The sequence below is a fragment of the Geotrypetes seraphini genome, chromosome 2 (assembly GCF_902459505.1).
Source record: "Geotrypetes seraphini chromosome 2, aGeoSer1.1, whole genome shotgun sequence".
Taxonomy (NCBI): Eukaryota; Metazoa; Chordata; class Amphibia; order Gymnophiona; family Dermophiidae; genus Geotrypetes; species Geotrypetes seraphini.
This window is the reverse complement of record NC_047085.1, coordinates 118,644,807-118,651,594: the sequence shown is the minus strand read 5'-3', so window position 1 is coordinate 118,651,594 and position 6,788 is coordinate 118,644,807.

Here is a 6,788-nt window from a genome sequence, read left to right as displayed (position 1 = left end):
AATTCTTTTTGTTTTGTTTTATTTCTGCATTAAAAAAAAAAATACTAATCCATTTGCAAAGGCATTTACAGTGTAGTGCATCAGCCTCTAAATGTGAAATGATTTATGTTAAAAATAATAAAACAATACCTGCAGAGATGCCAAATTATATAGTTCCAAGCTGGAGATAATTCCCTAACTCCTATTTGTTCCTGTTTGTTTTAATTAGATTGTAAGCTCTATTAAGCAGGGATTTGTCTCTTACAGGTTAATGTATATCAGCAATGCTATAGAAATGATAAATAGTAATAGTTATAGTAGATAAGAATGGTTCATAGACAACGGCGCGAAAGACAAAGGCGCGCCTGGACAACTGAGTGCAGCGCGGAGGCGCGCGCCGCTCAAAATTACTGTTTTTAGGGGCTCCGATGGGGGGTTTTGTTGGGAAACCCCCCACTTTACTTAATAGACATCGCGCCGGCGTTATGGGGGATTTGGGGGGTTGTAACCCTCCACATTTTACTGTAAACTTAACTTTTTCCCTAAAAACAGGGAAAAAGTGAAGTTTTCAGTAAAATGTGGGTGGTTACAACCCCCCAAACCCCCCACAACGTCCCCACAACGCGGCGCGATGTCTATTAAGTAAAGTGGGGGGGTTCCCCCCCACGCCCCCCATCGGAGCCCTAAAAACAGTAATTTTGAGCGGTGCGCGCCTCCGCGCTGCGCTCAATTGTCTGGGCGCGCCTTTGTCCCTGACACCGATAAGAACATAAGACCAATATTCCTTTTAGTCCATTGTCCTTTTTCCAACAGTGGCCAATCCAGGCCACAAGTACCTGGCAGAATCCCAAACAGTATCAACATTCCATGATTTGGGGACAGTCCTGGATTTCTGATCACCCTATCCTGGGGCATTGTAGGACATTGATTTCAATGAGCAGGGTTAGGCACTAGAACTCGCACACTGCTTTGAGATGTAAATTCAAAACCATGACTGGCCAGACAGTCTGGCTAACTTGGCATCTCTGTCTACCTGTGCCATTTTTCACTGCTAACAGTAGAGGAGAAGATTGTTTTTCAAACACAGGAAACAGAGAAACAGAAAAATGAGGCAGATAAATACCATATGGCCTTTCCAGGCTGTTCATCCAGACCTTATTGCCAGTAGAACTTCACTTGAAAACTGCCTTCCCAGGGGATAATAGTCTATATGTTGTTCATGGCACATGTAATGTAACTAACTTTTACCCTCCCGAAAAGGTAAGTGAAGGAGGCAAGATATGTGCAGAAATTTTATTTTGGAAGCTCCTCGCATGCTTTTGTATCCCTCTAAACTGCAAGAGTGGAGCTCTATTTCCCTAGCATAGAGAATTACATGGAGACAAATTTTTCCCTGTCCCTGCAGGAACTCATTTTCCCATCCCGTTCCCACAAGTTCTTTTCCTGTCCCTGACCCATTCTTGCAAGCTCCATCCTCATCTGTACAAGCCTCAAACACTTTGGCCTACATTCACTAAGCCCACCGATCCCACTCGATCCTTGGGCAATCCGTGGCAGGCCGACTGATTCTCAACGTGTCCTCATGCAAATGGGGGCGATCGGAGGCACCCCCCCCCCCCACAGACCACATGGATCGCTACTGAGCGATCCTGATGCATGTGCAGACCATCTTCTTTGCTTGTAGATGGTCTGTGTGTGCTTACAGAGCTGGAAACTTTTTGATTTTTTAAAATTTATTTCGTGAGCCTGTGGTTTTAACCTGCGGGTTAAAACTACAGGCTCGCACTGTGGGGAAGGGCAGAGTCAAGGCAGAGAGCAGTGTGGCAGAGAGCAGGAGAACTGGGGAAGAGAGCAGGAGAATGGGGCAGAGAACTGAGATGCAGTTTATTGAAGTCGGCAGAAAGCAGGAGAGTCGGGGCAGAGAGCAGGGCAGTCGGAAAGGACGTGAGCGACTGGTCCCCAGCAGTCGCTTCTTTGTTGATCAGCCAGCCCAGTCGCTGTTCCTGATTTTGGTTAGTGAATCGCTGCCATCTTATTTTGCATGCCGTTTCCCCTCATTTGCATGCGCGGATCCCCTCATTTGCATGCGCGGATCGGATCGGAAGATGATCGGCACAGAGGTTAGTGAATCGGGTCGGTACACGATCGGTGGGCTTAGTGAATCTAGCCCTTTAAAATCATAAGTGTTAGGAATGGGGCAGGGACAGCAACAAAACTCACAGGGACGGGATTGGGAAATTGAGTTCCTGCAGGGACAGGGACAAATTTATCCCCGTGTCATTCTCCCTTTAAAACTGGACGTGTGAGCCTACAGAGACAATTGCTTCAGGAGCCTGCAGTCTCCATCAGCTCTCCAAATTGCCACAACAATGTTTAAAATGAAAACCAATGGATGCTAGGCCACAAGTCCTACCAATGCCATTATGTCAAGAAATTGGCAGCCTCATTCAGAATCAACAATCACCCAACAATTAATGAGAGAGTGGCATTTCAGGAGACAGTTCTAAACACTGCTTAAGTGCACTAATTGGGCTGTTTTATTTTATTTAAGGGAATCAGACTTGCAAATATAGCTATCATAAACGCAATTAAGGTACTCTCCTTCCAAAATAAATCCAATTAAGTTCTTTTGTTTGCAGAATGTGAAGCCCTTGTTTTTGTTCATATGTCATGGGGGAACTTTTAACAATGATTGTTCCTGTATAAGGTCAGCAAGACACTCATTCAAGTTTTAGTGAAGTGTTTCCCGTTGCCAGAATGGTGTGAAAGGTAGCAGCATTCAGCTCCTCCCTCCCTTCCCCCCCTCCCTCCCCAAACACGAACTCCTGCTATAATTCAGCAGGTGCCAAAATCCCAAAGAATAGCTGAGAAACTACATCCCCCAACTGAGATGCACTGCCAGATCAGCACTCAGATAAGAGAGCAATCCGATGAGCTCTGAATGGGTCTAGCCCAGCGCCACATGCAGAGTTAAGCTGTAAGTTAAGGCTCAGTCTCCCTATGTGGTCCTGGTTTTGGCTGCTTCAGAGCTAGACTCTCAGGTAGGGTTTATGTTTGCTTGCCAGCATGGTTGAAAGGACAATAAAAAAAAAAAAGAAATTTCTTTGCGCAACAATGTAAAAGATTATGCACGAATGAGCAAAGCTTAAGTGGTTCATTTTACACTGTAATTTTTTTTTAAAAAAAACCCAGAATTCATATTATGTTGACCTTGTCTGGAACAAGCTATTGCAGAATTGTAACGTATTGGTCCAGGAAGAAACTGGAGCTTTGAGAGGTTGTAATACCTTTAACTGCATCAGCAACATATTTTCCTTATTGGCCCAATGAAAGGTATCACATGCATAGGGGGGCATTTTTTTAAACTTAATAACAATATATATTAGTATAATTTATATTAGTAGTTTCTTAGGATGCTGGCTGTTCAAAGCAGGAGCTGCTCCGGAGGGTGAGGAGAGGCAACCTGAACAGAAATGAAGCATTTTGGCCCTGATTCTACATTCGCTAGGCAGAGTTTATAGAATTATGCCTAGAAATGCCTAAGTGGTCTTAGGTGCGCTTCCACTTATACCAGTGTTCTTGGCCTAAATGATTGCACCTAAGTTAGGCAGGCACCTACTGACGCCTAAGTCAAATCATGCCCAAAATCTGCCCAGAATCTGCCCCTAACCATACCGACTTTCTGGTAGGTGCCTAGGAATACTTTCTATAGTGCTACCAGATGTACGCAGCGCAGTACAGAGTCACAAAGAAGACAGTCCCTGCTTGAAAAAGCTTACAGTCTAAACAGACAAGACTGACAAACAGGATGTCATGGATACAGTTAAGGGGAACGGTTAATCTGCTAGCTAGGTTGGAGGCAGGGCCGGATTAATGAATAGGCCCAGTAGACATGTGCCTAGGGCCCAAAATAGTCAGAGGGGCCCGCTGAAGGACAACTTATTATGCCATTTTTTTCCAGATGGCAGCGGGCCCCCCTCTTCCCTCCCTCCATGGCAACGGGCCCCCACCTGACGGACGACGACGGCAACAACAACAATGCCGGCCCTGACAACAACAATGCCGCCCCCCAGCATCGACGGATGGCAACGTAGGCAACTGCTGGCATCAATGTTCCAAGAAGGTCCCACGACGGATGCGTCTGCCAGTCCATCCCCCTCTGACGACACTTACTTCTTCCGGCAGACACAGTCATTGTGGGATCTTCATGGAGCTAAGCCAGCCACGTTAACATTGATGCCGGGGGGAGACCGTGTTGCCATCCTTTATGCCAGGGCGGGCGGTGTTGTTGTCATCGTTGATGCTGGGTGAGGGCCCATTGCCGTAGGGGGGGCCCATTGCAGTTGCTTGGGGAGGGGGGGCGTTTCCGTTGCTGTATGGAAAGGGTGGTGGAGGGAGAGAAAGTGGCAGATGCCAATGGAATTAGTGTGCAGGGAAAGGGGGAAAACATAAGGGGGAAGGATACTGGATAGATTTAGGTTGGAGGAAAAGAAAGGGGGCAGATGCTTATGGAAGTGGGGGAAGAGAGAGGAGATAGTGAAATACTACACACTTACTAAATGCCAGACCATGGGGGTATGGGAGAGGGAAGGGAAGAAGAGGAGAGGAGAGAGATGCCAGATCATTGGAGGAGAGAATGGAAGAAGATGGATGCCAGATTAATGGGGGTGAAAGGAAAGATGGAAGGGGGAGGCATACAGTTTCTGGAAGTGGCATAGAAAGAGAGAAGATGAAAGGAAGAGAGTGACAAGAAGATGAGGAGAGCAGAAAACAGAGAAGACAAAGGTAGAAAAAAAATTTCTATTTATTTATTTTTTTTGCTTTAGGGGACATGCATCGCTGTTTCTGTGGTATTGCATTGTATGCAGAGTCCAGCTTCTTGGTGGTTCAATTTAACCTTTGTCTATGTATTTCTATTTTATCCCCCTTTTACAAAACTGTAGAGCATTTTTTTAGTGCCGGCCGTGGTGGTAACAGCTCTGATGCTCAGAATTCTATGAGCATCTGAGCTGTTACCACCGTGGCTAAAAATCATACTACAGTTTTGTAAAAGGGGGAGAGGTTAGTTTGTGATTACTTATTCCATACTAGGTGAAGATGTTTTCTGTGTTTTGTTTGTTTTGTTTGTTTGAAAAACATGGTTTTTTGTTAACGTTGACTAGCCTTGTTTAGCGAAATGCATCGGGCATGGTTCTTGGGAGCAGCTTGAATAAACCTGATTTAAATCTCCTTATTTTATGCCAATCTTCTTTTGTTTCACGTTGGATTCTTTGGTTGATTGCTTGCCTTGTTGTTTCATTGCAAGTTAACATACATGGAGTGGAACATATCAGAGGAGTTACAGATTTTGTTGTTTATACATACATATGAGTTACAGTTTGTTGATGTAGAGTGAGGCAGTTAGGTGATGTAAACTTGGTTATTAATATAGACTTATATTTCGAATAGTATTACTGCTTTACAATATATTTGAACACTTTTATATACGTATTGAAAGGGTTCAGAGTTAATGTCCTGGGTAAGTAGGTGGGAAGGGAAGGGAAGGAAGGGGGATTTGTTCAGAGATGTTTGGGGATTGCATAGAAGAAAATCTGTGCACTGGTATGCTAATCTTTGTTTGTTTTGAATTAAAAAAAAAGAAATATAAGTGGAAATGAAGAAGTAAATAACAAAACAGATAAATGGGGGTGGGGTGTAGGCGGGGCAGGCCCAGGGGGGGCCCAGTGTACTTGTGCGCCTAGGGGCCCTCAAAGAATTAATCCTGCTCTGGTTGGTGGGCAGAGGGGAGTACAGGACAATCAAGCCATTGTGACATCACTGTTGAGGTTAGCTCTTATTGGTGGAATGAGGCATTATGACATCACAATCTCAGCTCTGTTTCCCAAAGACTGAAACTATTCACACTATCACTACTACTACTATGAATTATTTCTATAGCGCTACCAGACGTACGCAGTGCAGTACAGAGTCACAAAGAAGATAGTCCTTGCTAGAAAGAGTTTACAATCTAAACAGAGAAACAGGATGCCATGTTGAGGATACAATTAGTGGGAATAGATAATCTCCTGGCTGGGTTGGTGGGCAATGGGGAGTAGGGTTATGGATTGAAGGCTATGTAAAAAAGATGGGTTTTCAGTCTGCTTTTAAACAAGGTAAGGGAAGGGGCTTGGCAGTCAAACTTGGGTAATTTATTCCAGGCATAGGGGGCAGCTAGATGAAAGGAACAAAGTCTTGAATTGGCAGTGGAGGAGAAGGGTACAGCAAAGAGCAGCTTATCTGAGGAACGGCATTCTCTGGGAGGTTTATAAGGAGAGAGAAGAAAGGAGAGATATTGAGGGGCAGCAGAATGAACAGCAAAAGGAGCTTGAACTATATGCAAAGGTGAATAGGGAGCCAGTGAAATGATTTAAGTAGACACCTACCTCAAAGATAACTGTAAATTGTTTTAAGTTAATTTTAATGGCGCTTTTCAATTATCAGCGCCAATTAAACCTAATTGCTAAATTAAGTTACAGTAGGTGCCTAGGTTAGCTAGGCGAGCCAAACTAGGCACCTAACTTCAAGCGCCATTTATAGGATCAGGGCTTTTGTGCCTTTCTTGCTGTGAGCCATAGAATGTATTACCTGGCCTCCAGAGCAACTTCTAGTGGATGCATTGGGAAGCTTATGATCCCTGCAATGTACACTTAAAAGGCAATTCTATAAAAATGATACTAACATTTATGCATGCGTTATGCATATAAATGTTTAGAATGGTAATATATATGTGTGTATAGCTACATGTGTACATGCCGAATCTGTGCCTAAGT